Raw genomic sequence first — 24893 nt, 5'->3', positions numbered from 1 at the left:
CTTATTAAGAAAGTCTCTTAAGATTTTCGGTGATCAATCTATTCTGGAGAAGTGTTTTAATTCTTTCATTCTACCTTTTTTCGAGTATTGTTCTCCTGTCTGGTTTTCAGCTGCTGATATTCATCTTAATTTGTTGAACAGAAACTCACGGTCTATTAAATTTCTTATTCCTGATCTAAATATTAATCTCTTGTGCCGTCGTTCAATTAGTTCATTATGCATGTTGCATTAGATTTTTTTTTTGCTTTACATTCAGATCTTCTTAGACAGATACATCCGGTTCGTAATACTAGGCATGCAGGTTATTATAATATTCAGGCCTTCTCCATTATAAGGCTCAATACTACCTAGTATTCTAGAAGTTTTATTCAAGCTGTAACCAATCTATGGAAGAGTCTCCCTAATCGGGTAGATGAATCAGTAGAACTTCAAAAGTTCAAACTTCCAGCAAATGTTTTTTTCTGTTGAACAGGCTGACATAAGTCTTTTTATAGTTTATGTATGACATATCTGTTTTGATGTTGTTACTGTTTTTGAAATATTTTATTGTTAATTTTTTCTCAAATCGTTTATTTTCTCTCCTTACTTGGCTATTTTCCCTGTTGGAGCCCTTGGTCTTTCAGCATCTTGCTTTTCCAACAAGGGTTGTAGCTTGGCTAATAATGAATATATATATATATATATATATATATATATATATATATATATATATATATATATACACATATATACACAGATACTTGGTTTTTATTTTATCATCATCATCATCATCATCATCTCCTACGCAAAGGGGAGATGATACGGTCATTTCTTCCTGGATCATTTGGTTTAACCATTCGTATTTACCAGATGGACATTTTCTAATAGCTATATTCGTAGAACAAGTTTCCTACTGGATTGTGACCAAAGACTCTAGAATAAGGGCTATATATGCACATTATAACTATCGATTTATTGAGAAAATAGATGCATATTTTAAGTATTAATGGAATATTTTAACATTGGCATTATGAAAATAAGTATGTAGCCTGCTGCCCACACCCAGAAATAGCACAATTAGCAAAATGGGAACAAAAATATCAAGCTTTTCTAAAGTCAGAGAGAGCTTCATTACAAGGCACTTGCAGAAATGACAAAAATTACAAAGGCAGTATTTACCTCCAAGGATTTTTGAAAATTCTTCGTTGGGAATTGTTCTCTTAAGCACTTATTCTTTTCCTTCCAGTTTTTCATATTTTTTTCTAGAAGTGTGTTTCTATGATATTTTGACCATTTTATTTTATTTGTATTTCTATGATACATTTGCAAGATAATCATACGATATTTTAATTTTATTTTAGAATTCGACCTATTTTGATTTTGGTGGCTTCATGTTTGTGTAGGATATCTTTCCTTTTGCTGATTATATTGTTCATATTACATTAAATTACAAATGCGTTTGTGACGTGCTCCGAAGAAATAAACGAATTTAAAGGTCGCTCATGAATGGCAGATATACATATGATCAGCGCCCATGCCCCTCTCAACCCAAGCGAGGCCTAGCGAGGGTTAGACAATAGTTGCTGATGACTCAGCAGGTAGACCTATAGGCTCCCAGAAACCCCCGTCCTTAGCTCACAAAGATGGTGATGTTGCAGACACTCATCATCATCATTATCTCCTCTCTTGACGCATATTGACGCAAAGGGCCTCGGTTAGATTTTGCCAGTCGTCTCTATCTTGAGCTTTTAATTCAATGCTTCGCCATTCATCATCTCCTACTTCGCGCTTCATAGTCCTCAGTCATGTAGGCCTGGGTCTTGCAGACACTACAAGAAACTATTGAGATTGAGCTGTCACGAAATAAACGAATTGAAGATGACTCGCCCAATAATAAAGCGATAACATCTTTCTTCCTACCAAAAAATCTATTGAGAGAATTGCAGTTCCTTAGTGTTCATAGTTCTGCTAATCTTTGCTCTGTAAACTAGACTTCTTTATGTATTCTCTGCTTTAAAGTTGAGTTGCCTGGCATCTGGCTCTCCTCATATAAGTATATATACTGACTTAATTTTCATTCTTCTCCCATTAATAAATGTTCTGGCTGTATTGCGTTTTTTTTTTTATCATCGTTTGTTACTGGATAAATTGGGTTTGTGTTTTGTTATCTTCGTTTGTTAATTGATAAATGGTACACTTGACCATTAAATAAAAGGGCTTTGTGCCGTCAGTTCACCTCTCACAGTCCACTGTAGGTATTATGTAAGGTTTATTTTCACCTGTCTGTACTTGCTATATATCCTTCTGCTTTACCTTCGTCCATCTTGCTGTCCAACCGCTTCAAACTTTTACCTCATAGTTTAACCTCAGATACACTGGGACACTGAATGGCCTTACGATCTCCAGCTCTTTGATATATGGATCAAATCCATAAATACAATCCATAATTCTCTCTTCAAACATTTTAAACCTGTTTAATATGTCTCCCGAGTTTACTATCCAAAATACTTTCTTTCCTCTGGAGTATCCTTATTTATCTACAAATGTTTCGTTTTACTGGATGTAATTCATATTTGCTTTGCTAGGTTTTTAGCGGCTCGGTTTTTCTCTACTGGTCTATATTTACATTTGTTTATCTTCCCATCTAATCTCGGTTCTTTCATTTTCTAAGTTCAAAATCAGTTTATGAATTAAAACCTTTTTACTTATTTTTCCGTCAAACCTTGGTTGCTATTTCGACTGTCATTTATTCAAAAGTGTTCGCAAAGATTATATAATACATATTTACCGCAAATTTATTTTGAACTTTTGTAATGTAAGTAGTTTTTAGACGTTAACAGAGAGAATTAAAACATTTTAAGAGAAACGGAGATTGCAATCAATATAGAATGAGTCATTAATATATCTGTGGAAAAATAATGGCTACCATTAAATTCACATTGTAAGTAATAAGTAACAAACTGTTTAAGTAGGGACGTACAGTACCATAGTTTCGAGCGAGAGAGAGAGAGAGAGAGAGAGAGAGAGAGAGAGAGAGATGAAAAATTATCGTTATCTTTGGCGAACTAACACCAAAGTTTAGCGACAACTTTTGGGAAAACTTGAGAACAAAGTTATAACCGGCTAAGTGACAAAATGGGGAATCGGGTGTGGGGAAGGGGTTGCGAAGGGACACAGCTATATTGAACGATTTTGGGAAACGAATTAGACCTCAAAACCCGGGTCTGACAATTTCAGACGATGAGGAAAGGAACGCTTGGAATTGCATGAGAATGGGAATAGGGTTTCCTACTTGCCAGGATGGGAATGCGGGTGGCATGCTGGGAAGAAAAGGGGGAATGGAGAAAGATGATCTCTCTCTCTCTCTCTCTCTCTCTCTCTCTCTCTCTCTCTCTCTCTCTCTCTCTCTCTCTCTCTCTCTCTCTCTCTCCCTCTCTCTCTCTCTCTCAATGCGTCTAAGTGTACAACCATGTTTATTTATATTTTTATATATGCTTGAGCAAGTGTAAATAGATAGATTATTCCGTGTAAAGGCTTTTATAACTTATTTGGTTGAAAAATAGAGGCATTTTAAGCACCCCATCTGAATATATTGGCTCCTTTTTTTTTTCTTAAGAATAAGGCGGCCACCATTCCTTCTGCGGTTTTCCTTTGTTTCAGTCTCTCCATTAATTAGAAAAAAATATATAAATAAAATATTGTTTTTTGAACTCCTCTTGACGTGTTCAGAATATCCCCCCCCCCCTCCTTTTTTTCACACATTTATGTATGTATGTATGTATGTATGTGTCATTTTGGGCATAGTCGTTCTCTTAGGTCATTTTCATCAAATGCTAAAGTACTTGTGGCATTAATTATTTAAAAACAACACTAGCTGTTTGTAAATTTATTTGTCTTCATTGTTAGAGTTTTGATTGAATAGACTAGATTTGTTACTGTTTTGCTCCATTTACTCAACTTTTTATACATTATTAGTGGATTTTGTCAGGCATCTCTATGAAGTTTTATCCTTATATAACGGCACTGCATTCATCATCATCTTCTTCTTCTTCTTCTTCTTCTTCTTCTTCTTCTTCTTCTATGTGGGGTCGATGTTTCTGGTCAGCTTTCTCCATCTACCTCTGTCCCACACTTCATCACCGGTTAATCTCTTTAATCGAAGGTCATCCTTGATACAGTCCACCCACCTTCGCTTTGGTCTCCCTCTCCTTCTCGTTCCCTGTACCTCCATTTCCAACGGCAGTGCATTCATACTAAAATAAAGTAAGATGAAATAAAAAAAAAAAAACCTATAACGGCAGTGCATTTATATTAAAAAAAAATAATAATAAATGAAATAAAAAAACGTGAAAAACATCATATGAAAATTTAAGGACATTTGCATAAAAATTCATGGTAATACAACTCGAAACATATGGATTTTAATGAAATTTGAAATTAGAAAAAAAAATGTTGATTGTCAACGAAGCTCAATAACACCTGCTCTTAAGGCTTCAGTATAAGTACGTGTATTTTGATTGTTCATTACTTCTCGTATGATTTAATCATTTCCTTATTTTCTTTGCTCACTGGGCTATTTTTCCTTGTTGGAGACCCTGGGCTTATAGCATCCTGCTTTTCCAACTAGGGTTGTAGCTTAGCTAGTAATATTAGTAATCATATAAAAGATCTTCATTTACTTTTTAAACGTAAAATCAAACTAATTGATCTCAACACAAGGAAAATGTCTTTAAAAACTTTTCTTAAGAATATTAGCGAAAGAATCAACTTGAAGTTTCGAGCTCAAAAACTATTCTCATAGGAATTATAGAGTTAGAGAGAAATAATGCAGACAATTCATGATCCATTTCTGTTATTTATTTGTTAGTGTATTTTTTTCGGCGTCAAAAGAATTCGTTATGGAATTGGCTCATATTTTTGTTTGTCTATAGCATTTTTTAGGGACTTTTCAAAACTGGATTTTGCACCTCCTAGTTATATTTTCAAGAATTTTTAGAATTCTATGACTCCTGTTTTTTTTTTTTTTTAGCCTGTTTACCTTTGTGTTTAGTGTATATTTGGTATGACATGTAATTATGTCAGTATTTTAGTAGAACTTCGATGTTTTTTATTTGTTTTGTAATTTAAGATTTTTTCCCAAAACTGGTTTTGGCATATGCTAATCAATTTTCAAGGATATACAGAATTTGGGCTATAATTAGTGTTTACAAATAATGAAAACATTAATGTGTTTATAATTTTTTATTATTTGACTCCGAATATCATGATTTCCTGTAGTGTAAAACGAAAAATACTTCAAATGTGATTTTTTTTTTTTTTTAAATTGAGAAACTTTTATATAAAGCTGAGATGATAGATGATGTTTTTAGATTCTATTTATATAATTGACCTTGTTTATGTACGAACGCAATGATTATCGTTATTTTATGCTTATTTTAAGGTCATTACAGATTTAAAGTAAAAGAGGTGGGAGAAGCGGTGAATAGAACTCATATCTTTTTTTACGTAAACCTGTAATTTTGTATCATTCACGTGACATGGGAGCTATATTTTCATATGCTGAAAACTCATAGAGTTTCCATTTTTGGATAACTAGTTTCATTTCTAATGTACGCGACCCTCAATAATTGCGGCCAATTAGTTACATAAATATGCACACACGTACCCCCTCTCACTAGGGTATGACTATTCCCTCTTCTCTCTACTTGAGGGGCGAGGAGATTTGGGCTTGACTGGAAAGATATATATATCTATATCTATCTATCTGTATATATATATATATATATATATATATATATATATATATATATATATATATATATGTATATGTATATATATATTTATATATATATATATATATATATATATATATATATATATATATATATATATATATGTATGTATGTATGTTTATATATAGCCATACACTTGTTCTTTACTATAAAGGGGAGATTCTTGCATCCTCTACATATGTAGGATTAATATTTTATTATTAACTTCTATAACTTCATCTACAGCAAACACCAACTTTCACTCACTCAATTCAGGACATTTTTAGGGGTTTGATTGTTGTGTCTACGTTGTGGAGGATTTTTTTTTTTTTTTTTTTATTTTTTTTTTTTTTGCCAAATCCTGAGAGAGAGAGAGAGAGAGAGAGAGAGAGAGAGAGAGAGAGAGAGAGAGAGAGAGAGAAAGAGAGGTAGTTATTGTATTGATTGTTTGTTGTGAGAAAGACTGTTGGTTTAAATGAGGTTGTTTGTTTACTTTTAGCTAGGTTAGGAGAGAAGTAAATGTTTCGGAGCGAATGTTTTTTTGATTTGACTGCAGCTTAAGGCAGTTCCGTTTGTGAGTGCTGGATTACTATTTTATTATCATTCTTTATTACCAGCGTGGAAGTGATTGGTTTATATTCTAAGCTGTAATTCCTCCTTTGGGAGAGAGTTTCCTCGAGTGTTTACTTGATTGTTGACGATTTGGCCTGTAACAGAACTTGATACGATTGCTCAGATTTATTTTGTTGACAACCTGGACTACGATTATGATTATGATTTGATTGCTCTTAACGATTTTATTGATATTGATGCCATTATGACCCCGCCCGTATGAAGGATTTTCCGTCTGGACCACTGATGAATAAGATTGTGATGATGATGATGACTATGATTAATTAACCCCGATATAGGAAGTGAGTGTGGTAGTTGGACTCGGGGCACTACCGTTTGCCAATAAGTTGTGGCAGTGGGCTGTGAAGGTCTCTTGGGCCTTGTATGGACAACGGTGTCCACATACTGTGATTATTATTTTAGTTGTGTTTTTTGTACTGTTTGTGAACGGTGTCGGTGTCGGGTTTGTGAGGGTTATTTTGAGTATTGGCGACGGTGTCCGTGGTCACACATATATTTACTGAATATTTTGTTTTTGAAGATTTAGGTTTGGTGATTTGTTTGTCTTTAGTATTAAGGTTTTGTGAATGACATTATTTTGGTTATTTGAATATTTTTTTGTAATTGTGTTAGTGTGTAAGAAATATAGTTTTAAGGTTATGTTTAGTTTATTTTAGCTTTTGTTAAAGAGTCTGGTATAGATAACGTTAGGGGAAAGTTTGTTTTGTTGAGACAATTGTCAGTAGGTGTGATTCAGGGTGTGGGGCTTGTTTTTTTTTAACATCCCGCCACAACGTTTCTCCGTTTTTTTTTTTTTTTTTTTTTTTTTTTTTTTATTTCATGAAGGTGCTATTGGATCGAGTTTATTTAATAATTCATCTAATTTATCTTCATAACCTACCTATGATACCAGCAAAAATTCATATACTTATCTTTTAAAGGTCGATCATGAATGGCAGAGGAAAGGGACTGTGACATTGCCCTATCAATCAGGACAATGCCCTAGAGACTGACCATATATTCATATGATCAGCTCCCAAGCCCCCTATCCAGCAAGGATGGCCTGGCAATGGCTGCTGATTACTCAGCAGCTAGGCCCATAGGCTCCCCCTAACCTCCCATCCTTAGCTGACAAGGATGGTGAGATTGCAGAGACCAAAGGAACTAACGAGTTTGAGCGGGACACGAACACCAGTGTGGTGTTCACCAGTCAGGGACGTTACCACACTGGCCACCACACCCTATGAATGATTGTCTGTGTTCAAAAATATTTCAATTAAAGGTTACTGAGGGTAGACATGAGTTTTTATTTAGTGTTGCCATCAGCACAAAAGAAAAAGAAAATTGGTGTCTGGCAGACATTATTCCTCCCATTTTGATCCTTAATTGAATGTTTTCCTCTCTTCATGAGATTTACCATTGACATAGGAATTCCTACCGTTTTCTATAGAAGAAAATTAAACGTTCTTCATAGAAAACTAGCAGATAATGGAATAACTGTATTATTATTATTATTATTATTATTATTAAAATTATTATTATTATTATTATTATTATTATTATTATTATTATTATTATTATTAGATAAGCTATACCCCTAGTTAGGAAAGCAGGATAATACAGGCCCCAGGGCTCCAACACGAAAAATAGCGCAGTGAGGAAAGGAAATAAAAAAATGAATAAGAGATATAAGGAAAAATAAATATTTCTTAAGACCTGTCATATCAAAAGTGCTATGAAAAAAAGTCTTCTATTAATTGTTAACTCTTAAGAAACTCCGTCAAGGAGTTTATGTGAGATTGGGAACAAGATTTTCGATTTGCTGGATGATTTAGTGAGTGAACGAGACAAGTTTTTAATGGTAAATTCAAAGAGGCTTGAATACGTTCAGTTGGGTTTCATACTTCGTGGTGCTTGAGGTAATCGGTTGAATGATTTCATTTCATATGTTTGTTGTGAACTATATTCTTAAGATCAACATTAAAATTCCCTTACCTTGAGATATGTCGATATTGTCCTATACTGTATACTTATTTTTATCCGGTAAAAGTCGTAGTTTTTTCATTCGTGTATATTATAAGTTTTTTTTTTCTTGTGTCAAGACTTTATGCCTCTATTGCCTGTTTTTTTTATTATTAAAAAAAAAACATTTTAGAGACTAATGCAACCTAACTCTGAGCGCACTTTGATATTTTATCATTCATATGTGTGTGTTTTTTTGTCTTGCTGCTTCCGATTTATAATCAGTAAATTGATTGTTAGATTATATTACCTGCCTTTTTCTCTCACACTGGGTCCTGTGTTTAAACTGAAGGTTTAAGTATTTTGGTGTTTAATATTCAAGTTTTCGCTCTATTCCATTTCGTCTTTGATACAAATATATAAATCTAATATACAGTGGAAAAAGATACTGATTTTCTAGATTTTATGAGGTTTATTTATTGAATCTTAAAGCAGATATACCAGTCATGTGTTGGGCAGTCCTCGAAATTGTAGTAGTTAAGTCTTAACATTTAAGTACTGATTAGATATAAAAACAGAAGAAGCGCATATCGGTCTCCACAAAATTTCAGTGCCCGTCTCAGAAAGGTTATTTATACTAGTGACTTTACCCCAAAACGCTTTCTGAGATCCCAAAGATTTATTATTTATTTATTATTATTATTTATTCATTTATTTATTTTTTATTATTTATTTTTTATTTTTTATTAATTAATATTTATTTTTTATTATTTAATATTTGATATTTATCATTTATTATTTATTTAATTATTATTTATTATTTATTTATTTAGTATTAATTATTTATTTATTCAGTATTTATTTATTTAATATTTATTTATTTATTTATTTTTTTATTATTTATTATTTATTTATTATTTATTTATTTATTATTTATTATTTAATTAGTGTTATTATTTATTTAGTATTTATTATTTATTTATTATTTATTTATTTGGTATTTATTATTTATTTATTATTTAATTATTTAGTATTTATTATTTATTTATTGTTTATTTTTTCAGTATTTATTATTTATTTTTTATTTATTTATTATTTATTATTTATTTAGTATTTATTTAGTATTTATTAATTATTTATTAATTATTTATTTTTTATTTATTTAGTATTTATTATTTATTTATTTAGTATTTATTATTTCTTTATTTATTATTTATTTATTTACTATTTATTTATTTATTATTTATTTAGTATTTATTATTCATTTATTATTTATTATATATTTATTTATTATTTATTTATTTAGTATTTATTATTTATTTATTTAGTATCTATTATTTATTTATTATTTATTTGTTTATTTATTTAGTATTTATTATTTATTTATTTAGTATTTATTTATTTATTATTTATTTATTTATTTATTTATTATTTATTGATTATTTATTATTTATTTATTTATTTATTTATTATTTATTTATTTAGTATTTATTATTTATTTATGATTTACTTATTTAGTATTTATTATTTATTTTTTATTTATTTATTTATTTATTTTTTTATTATTTATTATTTATTTATTATTTATTTAATATTTATTTATGTATTATCTATTTATTATTTAATAATTATTTATTATTCATTATTCATTCATTATTTATTCATTTAGTTTTTAGTATTTATTATTTATTGATTGTTTATTGATTATTTATTATTATTGATTATTTATTTATTTAATATTTATTATTTAGTATTTATTATGTTTTTATTTATTTATTTAGTATTTATTATTTATTTATTATTTGATTTTTATTATTTATTTATTTATTATTTAGTATTTATTTATTGATTATTATTTATTCATTTATTTATTATTGATTATTTATTATTTATTTATTATTTATTTATTTATGTAGTATTTAATATTTATTAATTATTTATTTATTTATTTAGTATTTATTATTTATTTATTTAGTTTTTATTATTTATTATTTATTTATTTATTTATTTACTTATTATTTATTTATTTATTATTTATTATTCATTTATTATTTATTTATTTATTATTTATTTATTCTTTATTATTACTTATTTATTATTGTTTATTATTTATTTATTATTTATTATTTATTTATTCTTTATTATTACTTATTTATTATTGTTTATTATTTATTTATTATTTATTATTTATTTATTTTGTATTATTTATTATTTATTTATTTATTATTTTTTTATTTATTATTTATTTATTATTATTTATTTATTTATTTAGTATTTATTATTTATTTATTATTTATTTTTTAATATTTACTTATTATTTATTTATATTTATTATTTATCTATTATTTATTTATTTCTTATTTATTTATTATTTATTATTCATTATTTATTATTTATTTATAATTTATTTTTTGTTATTTATTATTTGTTATTTGTTATTTATATATTATTTATTATTTATTTATTTAGTATTTAGTATTTATTTATTTATTATTTCTTTATTATCTATTATTATTTATTGTTTATTATTTATTTATTTATTATTTATTTATTTAGTATTTATTATTTATTTATTTAGTATATATTTATTTATTTATTATTTATTATTATTTATTATTATTTATTCAGTATTTATTATTTATTTGTTATTTATTTATTTAGTATTTATTTATTATTTATTATTTATATATTTTTTATTTATTTAGTATTTATTTATTTAGTATTTATTATTTATTTATTTATTATTTATTATTTATTTATTTAGTTATTATTATTTATTATTCATTGATTTATTTATTTATTATTTATTATTATTACTTATTTATTATTATTTATTATTTATTTATTTATTATTTATTCATTACTTATTTTGTATTTATTTATTATTTATTATTATTATTATTATTATTATTATTATTATTATTATTATTATTATTATTATTAGCTAAGCTACAACGTTAGTTGTAAAAGCAGAATACTATAAGCCCAACGGATCCAACAGGGAAAAATAGCCCAGTGAGGAGGAGAAATAAGGAAATAAGTAAAATACACGAGAAGTAATGAACTATTGATATAAAATATTTTAAGAACAGTTAAGACATTAAAATATATCTTTCATATTTAAACTGTAAAGAGAGATTTATGTCAGCCTGTTCAACATAAAAACATTTGCTGCAAGTTTGAACTTTCCGATTCAACTACCTGATTAGGAAGATCATTCCACAATCTGGTCACAACTGGAATAAAACTTCTAGGAAATGAATTAATCTGTAATTAGAACAAGACCAATTTTAGTCTGTTTACTCTGGAACTTGAGTGTATTTTAATGTGTTCAGTGCTCAGAAAACCTTATGAAAACATTAAGAAATAAGTATAGAACAATCCACTCCGTTGCTACTTATCTTTGCTAAAAATAAAAAGAGTAAAATTCTCTAAGGTCTGGGAATTTCATTTTATCGCAAGGAAACACAAATGAATTCATATATTCATTATATCTTTTCTCAGAGCAATGCTGTTTCGGGGGAAATAACAATTATTTACATAAGCCTTTTTTCGAGTTACTTTATCCGCCTTGATTAGAATTAGAAAAACGAAACAGTGTTTTTAACTAAAGTATCATCTGTGGGATACACGGGTTCTTCTGTGTAACCTAAACGGGATCATAAAAGAGTTAATTAGTTTGCCAGATTCATCAAGAGTTTACATAAATAGACATGATCACCAACCGTTGAGTAACCGGTCAGGATCATCAACTATTAAGTAGACAGACAAGATTATCAACAGTTGAATATCCAGATAGAATCATCAAGAATTGGTTAGCCTACATAGGATTATCAATAGTTAAGTACCTGGGTAGAAGTATCAAGAGATCAGTAACAAGGATCATCAAGTGGTATTTCTCCATTACAAAGCAGTCTAATGTGGCTATTGACTTTGTCTCCCTTGCCATCTTACGTTACATAGGAGGTAGTGCTGACTTTACCCCTGAAGTGCTCCACCGAGGGTCTTTGCAGCGTTTCTAGATGCACCCGTTTCTTAGTCATCTACTTTATTTGTTTATTTGTTTATTTATTCTCTCTTTCAACTTTTATTTTATTCCGTAAATCGACTTGACTGAATGTTAGTACACGTTGCATCTTAGAAAGCTGCTCGGAAACTTCCACCATCAAGAAAACAATTGCAACTTCTGTCAACAAGACATCAATTGCAATCGGCGTCAATGACCTTTGATGTCAGGATGCCAGAGAACTTCAAATCAATCAATCAATCAACATCAATTGCAACTTCTGTCATTCCTCGAAAGGGAAATGGATGCTTCTACAACAATTTCTTAGCTGTGATATTATTATTATTACAACATAAACTATAACCCTAATTGGAAAAGCAAGATGTTTTGCGATACACATTCGTATTTCCAATTAATCATAAAACTCTTATTGCCATCACAAAAGTTTTTCTGCAATTGCAGATTCTCAGTATTGCTGTTATTGGTTTTATTTAGAGAGGATTTGTATTGAAAGTCGAAAAAAGAAAAGTTTATCTATACGAACGACTTTAGCTTCATTACAGAAGACTGCTGTATAGATGACTGAAGAAGTGTAGCAATTATCGGTGATATAAGTTGGAGGGACGATGATTATGATAAGTTCCTAACAGCAAGATCTTTCACTTTTGTCTGTTTTCCTGTTATCCTGATTGCGTCATGGCTGTTGTTGTTATCGAAATATGGATTTAGCTCATAATCTTGATTTTATTTGCAAATAGTTAATATAATATCCGGATGTTGTCTAGAAAATGTTTTCGTAGGTCACGAGACTTTCATTGAATTGAGAAAATATTTAAGCATAAGGAACTACAGTATTCCTTAAAATATACAGTTATTCAAATGCAGTTACAGTGAAACCCTCTGTCTTGAAACTAGTTTTAGAACTGTTAACCGTAACCACTGGTCAAACGATGAACAAATGATTCTAAATGAAAACTGTTTTTTGGGTATTTAACTTTTGCAAAGCCATAGAAGAGTTTAATGATTTTTAAACTTTTATAGGAGGCAATTTCAAAGATTTTTCGATTTCGAGTACATCTAGATTTGGGCTATTCTTTGCACATTCTCCTCTGTCCTCATACACCTGCCAACACTAAGGTAATCAAACAATTCTTCTTCGCTCAAGAGGTTAACTACTGCACTGTAATTGTTCAGTGGTGACTCTCCTCTTGGTAAGGGTAAATGGGACTCTTTAACTATGTTAAGCAGCTCTTCTAGGAGGACACTCCAAAATCAAACCATTTCTCTCTGGTCTTTGATAATGCCATAACCTCTGTACCATGGTCTACCATTGTCTTAGGGTAGAGTTCTCTTGCTTGAGGGTAGTCTAGGGTACCATGGTACCATGTGATCATCTGCCACCACTATCGGAGGTATGAACATTTTGAAAAAGGATTGCAAGTTAATGACATGATAAAGTATGCGGAAAATGTTCAGAAAAACATTCCACCAAAAAATGTAATTCACAACAAGTAAAATGTATAAACTGCACTAAGTTAAACAAAATGACCATACAGCGTATTTAAGAAATTGCAAAGCCTATGACTTGGAATTGAAGAGAGTAGCCGAAAATACCGACCATGGATACTAAAGATGTCATAAACTGTGGCTATGTAAATATACAATCTGTTGGTGATAAAACTATTCAAATTCGAGAACTGATAAATAAGAAAAATTTGGGCATATTAGCATTATCTGAAACTTGGTTAAATAACTTCTACAAGGCTAAGATCGCTGAAATGACCCCACACACATGCTTTTTTTCATATTCCGAGAGAGGGCAGGTTTGGTGAGGGTGTCGGGCTCTTCAATCATAATGGTTACTAGATGTTAAAAAGAACTAGTGTAACAAGCTTTGATTATATAGAAATAAACTTTATGATAACAAAAAAAAAATATATCCTTTGTAACAGGTTACAAACCTCCGGGAACAAATACTAGTATCTTCTTTGAAGAATTCAGTGTACTCATTGAGATGATTATCATGGAAAAAATGAATAGTTATTTGTGGAGACTTCAATCTTTGGATGGATGATGCATCAGATCTTGATGCTTCAGGATTTAGTAAATTATTGGAACCTTATTAATTGGTGAATAATGTTGACTGTGCAACTACTCTACCTGGGCTTCCGTTGGTTCTAGTTTTAAGGATGGAGTGAATATCATAGTATCTGATATAAATGTAGAAGAGAAATGCACGACCTCTCCACTACACAAACTATTACGTTTCGATTACCTCTATAAAAACTCGCAGTGGTGAAGAAAATAATCTTTAGCCATCAATCAAACTTCTCTCCTTTTGTACTTATTAAAGAAGTTACAAAAAAAAAAAAATTATGCTATCAGCATTCCCTGCGATCATGATAACCAACGTTTGTTGGGCGCTGTGTGTTGATTGCCTTATCACTATAGGGTGAGTAAAAGTGAATATGATACCATGTGTCCGCTGTTGGAAAAGACTATAATTGTTAAGCAAAAGTGGATATGATACCATGTGTCGGCTGATGGAAAAGACTATAAACTGTAAGAGACCGATCTCCTTGGTTTGATGGGGAGACTTTAGAGAAAAAGATGGGGAAAAACGCAAAGAAAGTGGAATCGGTTAAAATCTGAAAATACATGGGTAGAATACAAAACTGCAATGTTCCAATTACCTACTAAGAAGAAAAAACAAATACTATAAGAGAAAGATCAGCGAAGCAGCAACAGACATAAATAAGTTATATCGTCTCCTAAATGGTATAATTGGAAATCTAAATGAAAAAGGCTACAACTGAAAAAGGTTATATTTTCAATTTTGTTTTTAAATAATGCTAAGAAATTATTTGCTAATTCCTTGTCACTGTACCCCTCGTACAGTGACCAGGAACTAGCAAATAATTTCTTAGCATTATTTAAAAACAAAATTGAAAATATAACCAGGTCATTTGTAAATATTCAACATCATATTAATGATATACCAAATACACGCATAAAATTAACGATATTTAACAATATAACAAAGATGATATCACCAGGATTATCGAGTGAGCAAAGAAAGCAAACTGTGCGATCGATCCAATGCCAATATCTAAAGTATCTGGAGAAGAAACTTCTCTATTATAGCTAATATAATTAAGAGAATAGAAAATATTAGCATCGACGTGTGTAAGTTTCCCAAATCTGAGAAAATGGCTATAGTCACACCGGCTCTGAAAAGTGCTCTAGATTATCAGGAATTAAGCTCATATAGACGTATTTCGAATCTATCCTTTATTTCAAAAGCGCTAGAAAACGTAATTTATGAACAGCTAATTAGACATTTAGAAAAAAATAGAAGCTTTGCCAGACAACCAGTCTGCTTACAGAAAATTATACTCTACGGAGACAGCCATCTGTCCTGTTGTAAATGATATTCTGGAAATGATGGATGAAAATAAACGTGGTATTTTTAATGTTACTCGATCTTACTGCTGATTTTGATACAGTTGTGCATGAACTGCTACTAAATGATCTACGGTCCATCGGTGTTGAAGATCAAGCTTTCGAATACCTGAAAGACTACTTGGTTGGCAGAAATTACTGTGTGAATTGGAAACTCTTATTCATCATGTGAACCTTTAAAGGTTTAAAGGCTATTCATGAATGGCAGAGGCAAGGGACAGTGACAATGCCCTATCAAGCAGGACAATGCCCTAGAGACTGACCATATATACATATGGTCAGCGCCCAAGCTCCCTCTCCACCCAAGCTAGGACCAAGCAGATAGACCTATAGGCTCCCCAAATCCCCCATCCTTTGCTCACAAGGATGGTGAGGTTGCTTCGACCAAAGAAACTAACGAGTCTGAGTGGGACTCGAACCCCAGTCTGGCGTTCACCAGTCAGGGACGTTACCACATTGGCCACCACAACCCTAGAACAGAGGGTTACCTCAGGGGAGTGTACTGGGCCCAATCTTATTCTGTATCTATACTATTTGTCTATCGAAAATACTACAAAGGCATTGAGTGAAGTTCGAACTATTTAGCGGATGATAGACAATTTTACTTCTCCATAAATGATATAGACGACACTACTGAAACTCTAAACCGAATTCTTGACAGTTTTAAGAAGTGGATGACAATCAAACGACTAAAATTAAATGAGAACAAAACTGAGTTTATGGTGGTAGGAAAGAAACATCCTAAGAAACTGGGGTGATATTCAAATAAATATAAATAAAGACTCTGTTCCAATATCTAGTAAAGTTTGTGATCTAGGCGTATCTCTTGACTGTAACTTGTCTTTCAATGCCCAAATAAATAATGTAATAAAAACTGCTGGTTATCATCTTAGAAACATTGCTTTTAACCTAGATGAACATTGTTCTTACAGGATTAAGTACTGTAACTCCATCTACTACAATTTACTAAAAGTACAACGTGGGTAGTTACAAAACATAATAAACAGAGGAGCAAGACTGATAAAAGAAAGTATCACTCCTATACTAATTGATTTACACTGGCTACCTATTAAAGCGAGAATTGACTTTAGAATATGTACAATAATCCATCAAGTTATCAGAGCCGGACGTCCATAATATCTAAGAGATTGATACACTTTGTGCTGTCAACAAATCGTGTTGACACAAGAATAATTACAGATGGTTTCAAACTATTGGAACCTAGACATATGTCTACTGTAGGTTTTAGAGCCTTTAGATATGCTGCCCGAGACTATACAATAAGCTCCCACGAGACATCCGAATGATTGAAGATATTAAGGCTTTCAAGAAGAAACTGAAGACTTTCTAATTCTGCGAGTGCTTCGATAGTGACGATTTAAAAGTAAATGAGAAATGCGCTATGTGAAATGTTGAATGCTTTCGAACGAACACGATAAAATGACTGTGGAGGTTCTTTAGCATAGAGAGTAGGGTTCCCCTGCTGTATTTTTTTTTTTATTAAGTAAATATACATAGTATATACAGCAAGTATCTATATACACAGATATGACACTTTTACAATATATATTTTACAATATTTTTAATACTTAATACAAAAAAAAAAAAACATTGACTCTCATTGCTTTAAACGACAAGTACTCTATAAAGTTTTTACCTCTAATGACACAGTATACTTGTTAAATATTTTCAACATATTGGCGGGTAAAATGTTTCTCTATATCGTATGATTTTGATAGGACCCACTTGGTGTACTTTATTCTACATCTTAATAAGGAGATTCTTTCTGAAGGAGATACATTGTCATCCCTGCTATACCATACACAATTTATATATTCAATGAGAAGAACATTTATTGTGTTTACCTGTTTCTTGGTTTTACATGTGTAGTCCATCATCAAAAATTTTATTGGTTGTTCTACTTTTAATATACATATTTCTAAAATTAAGGTTTGAAACCACTCCCATATGGGTTTAACATACATACAAAAATATACAACATGTAAATGATTTTCTACTTCCATACATTTGTTACAGAAATTATCATTTCTTATATTTAGTACTCTAAGCCTTTCTTTTGTGGCTAATGATTCATACAAAAATCTGTACATCAAACTTCTCTGGTACGAATCAACATATTTACACAATAGATTATTCCATATATCCTTCCAGTTAAAGAGTGGATATCTCTCCAATACAATAGGCATATGTTCTGGCATTATAGACCTGTAAATATTTTTACTTTTAACATGTGGAAAGTTCGGAGTTTTTATCAATTTCCTTAGGGTATCAACAATATAATTGTAGAAAGGAGTACCCGAGTATGATACATCATGACAATTTTCCAAACGCAACATATAACTTATTCTAATACGTGTGAAATAAAGGGCTAGCTGCCTTCCATAACTTTCTGAATGAATAATCTTCAAATATGTGCTCGTTAAAATAGCTGCTGCCTTGTAATACACATTGATTATACCTATGCCTCCTTTCGCTTTTGGAAGATAAAGGGATTCTCTCTTAATAGGCTGATACGTTCCACACCACAGGTACCGAAAGATTGCTTGTTCTAGGAGTTTTGCTTTGCTCTTTACCAAGGGAAACACGTGGCACATGTACCACACTTTACTTAAGATTAAGGAATTAATAATGACAGCTTTTTGATACATAGACAAAAATCTGTTTGAGAGCATGTTTACTCTTACCTGAACTTTGCTAATGAGTTCATCCCAGTTTCCTTTAACCATTTCTTCATAACCATTGCATAGCAACATTCCTAATACAGTACATTTGTTCTTATGTTGCAACCATTCAACTGGCCATTCATTTCGATGTTTCCAGTTACCCAGTCCCATAACACAAGTTTTTTCACGATTTAGCTCTGCCCCTGTAGCTTGCTCAAATTTTTCTATTGTATGGAACACTTCCTGTATGCTCTCAGTTGTTCTAACAAACACCGAACTGTCATCCGCAAACCCTATGACAGAACACTGGAATGCATTTGGGAGTTCTATTGGTTGAACACTTACATTTTGTTTCATAGTTCTATACAGTGATTCTTGGAACAAAACATATGCTATCATTGACATAGGACAGCCCTGGCGTATCGATCGTTCAACAGGAAAATAGTCACTAACGATTCCATTTATACAAACTGCACTTAGGCTCCCGTCATATAGCATTCTTATTTTCATAACAAAATCGTCTCTGAAACCCATTCGTGATAAAGTCTTAAAAATAAAATCTAGATTTACCCTGTCGAAGGCCTTACTCCAGTTCAGATTGACCAGAGCTCCGTTTAAATTATTTTCATTAACATAATAAATGATATCACGGATTAGTGTATTACAGTTTATTATTGATCTCCCTTTCACCGAACAAAATTGTTCCTCTGATACAACCTTATTTAAAACACTCGCCATTCTGTTTGCCAGTATTCTTGAAATACATTTATAGTCAGTATTTAGCAATGCAATAGGCCTCCAGTTCTTCAAAGATAGCATGTCCCCTCCTTTGTGAACGAGTTTTATGATACCTTTCTTTTGACTCTGCCCCAATTGAAAATTTACATTTAAAGCATACTTCACCACTTTCGTAAACTCAGGTTTGATAATATTCCATGTTTTTAAGTAGAACTCTAACGGAAGCCCATCCTCCCCTGGTGTTTTACCTTTGTTCATAGATTTTAAAGCGTTAAATACCTCTTTGGAAGTTACAACACTACATAACACTTCGTTGTCTTCCTCGTTTATGGTGCTGTCAATAGACATAAGAAAATGGTCTTGTAACCTCGAGTCTGTATGTACCTTAGAGAATAGAGCTTTATAATACTGCTTTACATGGTGAACAATAGCGTCAGTGTTATGCAGTGTTACACCATTCTCCAAACGCAATTCTCTAATAATATTTTTTCTCCCTCTTGATTTCTCTTTCCCTAATAGATGAGCAGACAGTCGCTCCCCATTTAACCTTTCTTCTGTTTTTAACCTAATTTTTACACCTTCACTTATTTCATCTTTTAAAGACTTTATTCGATCTTTAAGGATTTTCATTTGTTCAAAATCAATATTACCAATCGAAGCCTTGTTAGCTAAGACTTCTAAGTGGCTTTGTAAAAAATTTAATGTACCATATTTCTCTTGGTTAGCTTGTTTGGACAATCTAACAAAAAAATATCTTACTTTAGGTTTCACAAAAATATCCCACCACTCCATAATATTGGGATATTTTCTTTTTTCCATTTTCAAATAATCCCAAAACTTCTTGAAGTTCTCGTCAAAGTCATCTCTATTCAGTAACGACGTATTCAATTTCCAATATCCCCTCCCCATTCTACACTGTTTGTCTATAAAAAAGTGGGTTAATAACATGTTATGATCTGTCATAGATAATGGAATATTTTGACACTGTTTTATGTTACTATACAGGTCACTTACATATATACGGTCAATTCTGGAACCATAATCAGCTCGATAATAAGTATACGAGGGTATATTGTGTTTCGAAAACCATACGTCTTTCAGAGCCAGTTGTTTTACCAGAGACTTGAGCGCTTTGGATACACATCTTTCGTTCCCCGTACTCACATCTCTTCCTGAGAGTACACAATTAAAATCGCCACCTAGAATTAAATTTGAAGTATTTTGCCTCAAGTAATATAAAATGTTATCAGAAAACAAACTCTCTCTTTCCTTCTTTTTAGAAGATCCTGACGGTGCATATACATTCAACAAGAAAATATGACTGCCATTATGTTGGATTCTTGCAGATAAGATACTACCCGTTTCATCTTTTTCCGTTGACAGTACAGAAATATTAGACATTTTATTAAATAAAAAACAAGTGCCTCCTTTAAAAATAGTTGGCATATTCAGCAGTACTTCAAAACTTTCCTCAAGATATCTTATCTTATTCCTATCTCTAATATTATGTTCTTGAATAAACAATACATCAATCTTATATTGAGAAGCTAACATCTTAAGTTGTATCTGTTTGTTGAGCTCATTTAAACCACAAATATTTATTGATGCCACTATTAGAGCCATTAGAAAAAAAATAAAGTTTAATTTATTTGCTTATTCTAGCAAGTTTAGGACATTTTTCCTCACTGCCATTGGTATGGTCCTCGTTATGTTTATGTTTACCTAATCCAGGCTCACTGTTGGGGGTTATGGCTTGTTCGGTGTCATACTGCATATTCTCTAAATCATCAAGGATATTAGATAACTGAGAATAATTTAACAATGGATTCATAACACTTCCATCCTCATCCTCCTTAGCATTAGAAATACTTTCCCTTTCTACACTAGTATTTTGAATTTCAGCACTATCTTTACCATGCAATTCAGAATGTTTACATTTCATCGTCGAGACATTCGTTAGTAACCTTTTATTAGCCGTTATATCAACTGCTCCTTTCCTTACCTCTTCCGGTTGAGAACCATCCGTCATAACTTTGAGTACAGTTGCCTCAAAGTATTCCTTTACCCCTTACGCTTATGTTTTATGAAAATAGTATGGTAACACCGCAATGAAAGCCTATTTGTCTTGTAACGACGGACGCGAATGGTCGAGCTATTGGTATGCCAGTGCTCCTATTTTTATAAACACTACTGTAGACAATATATTAATGATATACGAATAATAGTTCACATTACAAGTGAAATAAGTTGCTGTTAAATACTTAGAAAAATAGTATAGTAACAGAGTAGTAATAATAGCAATGGTAAAAATCATATTCATTCCTGATTAATCAGACATCGTCAACCTTCGTTACATTCAGTTGAGGCAGGCGTTTGCTGAAATCCAACTTTACTTCATAGTAGATATATGGGTTCTTTTTCAGAACATAATTATTTGAATGGAAATACGCTTTCGATTTATATAATCCATCAATTTATAAAGAAATGAGATCATAAACCGCAAATTTCAAGACCTATAAATATAATTTCATAAAGGCAATTATGATAGCCATTGACAGGTCATGATACGGAAGGCTTGGGGAAAAATTAATAGACAACCCGATGTATAAAGGAACAAATATATCCAGTGTATCATTCATATATATATATTTTTTTAATTCGAGCCACGTCTCACCAGAGTAGCCTAGATGGAAATTTCTCTGGGCGGTAATTAAACTCGAGTCATCTGAGTAACAACACACCTTAACCACCCTGATGGTCTTTATATCATTGGTAGATATGGTTGCACACCGATAAAATCGTACTCATATAGATAAGAGAGAGAGACTGAACTATGGTTGGGTTTATTTTATGTTAATTTCGTTGGTATTATTGAACAGTACTATATAAACCTTTTTTAATACCTTGAGATTGACACAGGGACTCGATTAAAGCTGTATAACTCAGAAAGAGAGAGAGAAGCGGGGCCAGTAAGTGATGTCGTGACCTCTGTTATTCCATTATGTCATTCTCTTGAGTAGCGGTTTAGTGACTAGAGTAGACAATGGATCGCAATCAACAAAGAATCAGCAATAGGAGCAGAATTGTAGGCATGAGAGACTCTGGCATGTCTTACAAACGTATTGCAAGAGAATTAGGAATTTCATTGCCAACAGTTTGACTTTGGTGTCGAAGATGGGAAGAGTCTGGAAACCTCAACGACAGGCCAAGAGCTGGTGGGCCAAGAAAAACGACCCCAGAAGAAGATAGGGCGATTTCGGAAGTAGCCACGCAAAGCCCATTTATAAATGCAGTTGCCATAAGGGACACACTGAACTTGCGTGTTTCGTCTGGAACTATAAGAAATAGGCTCCACGCAGACGGTATCCACCATAGGACTCCGGCAGTGAAACAAAAGCTGGAGGATCGTCATAAAACGGCACGGCTGGAATTTGCTCAACGTTATTTGGAAGAGGGGTTAGACTTCTGGGGCAGAGTAATTTTCAGTGACGAAAAGACCTTCGCTTCTAACACGCATGGTCGTCTGCATTGCTGGAGGCGTGATAACACGAGATACGACAACCAGAATATTTATCAAGTAGCCAGAAGCGGCCATATCACCTGTAACGTTTGGGGGTGGATACACCTGCATGGCGTTGGTGAATTGGCCCAGATCAGTGGAAGGTTCAAAGCTGAGCAGTATCTCGAAATTTTGGAAGCGGTGATGGTTCCTTCCGTTCGCGCTTATGCTCTTCCTTATCCAGAGCAGATAATTTTCATGCAGGTATGTGCATTGTTTTTTTTTTTTTTTTTTTAGTTATATGAATGCCCTTTCTTGACAAATATGGTATCAACTCATTGCTGATATTGGTCATAAAGTAGTTTCAAATTACTCAATAAGACTTTTGTCTTGGATTTATTAGTTTTATAACTGTAAAAGGATCTTACATCAACATCATTGATCTACATTCCCTGATGAATCTAAAGCGGCCAAATAAAGCCACTGAAATTGTTACAAGGTATTTTTTGCCTCTTCATGAAAAATAGACCAAATATTCTTATCAACACACAACACTCACGTCTCCTCCTTGGCTACTCAAGCCCTTTTATTAATCATTATTGTGACTCCTTTTGCTGGACTAAACGGCATTATTTTGCCGTCATTTATATTGAAAATATAAATTGTTCTCCTTCCACCTTGTTCTAACAGTATGATTAATCAGTTATATTATTTCTTTTAGGATAACTGTTCCATCCATACTGCGAGGATTGTCCGAGCATGGTTTGCTGAACAGCGCGACATTGTTCTCCTTCCCTGGCCGAGCAAAGCATGCGACTTGAACCCGATCGAAAATGTCTGGGGGAACATCGTCAACAGCTGGGAGCAGGGTCAGGAGCGTAACCACCAGCGTCTTTTCCAGCATGTTCTCAACGATTGGGAACTGTTCCGCCGCAACCGACAAGTTGTGTATAACCACGTCTCGTCAATGCAAAACAGATTGCAAGATGTTATTGCACATAATGGTGGATGGACAAAATATTAATGTTTCAAATACGATCTTGTTTTACTTATTTTCTTTTTTACAATTCAACATTGTATAACTAGAATTAAATAATTTATTTCCATAGTGATTTCACTAAACCTTGCCCACAAATGTAAGGAATGTTATGAGAATGGAAACTGAAAAAAAAACTAATAAGCTTCAATCAACCAGTATCGCTTGAGTGCTAAAACAAAAGGTTAATACGAAGTTATGATTGCGATTAAACATTGAATATCACAAATTTGTAATACATAGTTTTCAGATATTTGCTATAAATTCATCGATGAATCCAGCTGATTTTAATAAAGAAAATTCATAATTATATAATAAAAGACTTGGGTATTTTATTTTTTACCAACGATTAAGACCAAGGCCAGCTCAACTGAGGGTGCAATTTAGTCATTTAAGTTAAATGTAAAATAGAAAAAAAAAATTCTAAACCTGACGATAACTGAAAGCAATTCAATCCATCTCTTTATCTCTATGTATCTACCCATCTATGGTGCATCTAGTTGCAAGTTTTAATTGCTAATTATCTTATCTAGAATATTTAGTATTAAAAGTGATATCTTACGAAGCACTTACATTCCCTAAAGTAATTCCGTTGTCAACTGGGCTTTTGACAACCGATAAATTCTCGAACTGCCCGTCATGAATTTATACCTTACTACTCTGAGAATGATCATCATGGAATTTATTTTCATAAAAATTAACATGCGACTGATGATTCCTTCTTGATGTTTTGTTAGGTCATATGTGGAGGGAAATATTACATATTGAACGAGATCTGTGAAACAGCTAGTTTGACGTCAATAACTTGTTTCAGACCCCCACCGTATTGTAATAAGTATTGAAGACACAAGGATATCGGAGTTATCTTATTATATAATGACATGGCTATACAACATTTATCTAATCGAGTCCCTGTTGTCATTATCAAGGTATTATAAAAGGTCTATATAGTATTGTTTGATAATACCAACGAAATTGACAAAATAAAACCAACCATAGTTCAGTCTCTCTCTCTCATCTATATGAGTACTGATTTTATCGGTGTGCAACCATATCTACCAATGATATAAAGACCATCAGGGTGGTTAAGGTGTGTTGTTACTCAGATGACTCGAGTTTAATTACCGCCCAGAGAAATTTCCAT

At 31.7% G+C, this 24893-nt stretch overlaps 1 long non-coding RNA gene across 1 annotated transcript in view; it reads left to right on the top strand.

The window, feature by feature from the left end:
• LOC137616117 (uncharacterized) overlaps positions 1-24893 on the top strand; it is a 150650-nt gene that overhangs the window by 66954 nt on the left and 58803 nt on the right. The gene's annotated exons all lie outside the window — the stretch shown is intronic.

The sequence above is a fragment of the Palaemon carinicauda genome, chromosome 22 (genome assembly GCF_036898095.1).
Source record: "Palaemon carinicauda isolate YSFRI2023 chromosome 22, ASM3689809v2, whole genome shotgun sequence".
In the NCBI taxonomy this organism is placed as follows: Eukaryota; Metazoa; Arthropoda; class Malacostraca; order Decapoda; family Palaemonidae; genus Palaemon; species Palaemon carinicauda.
Note: the sequence above shows the minus strand (reverse complement) of the source record. Positions and strands in the feature narration are given on the sequence as shown.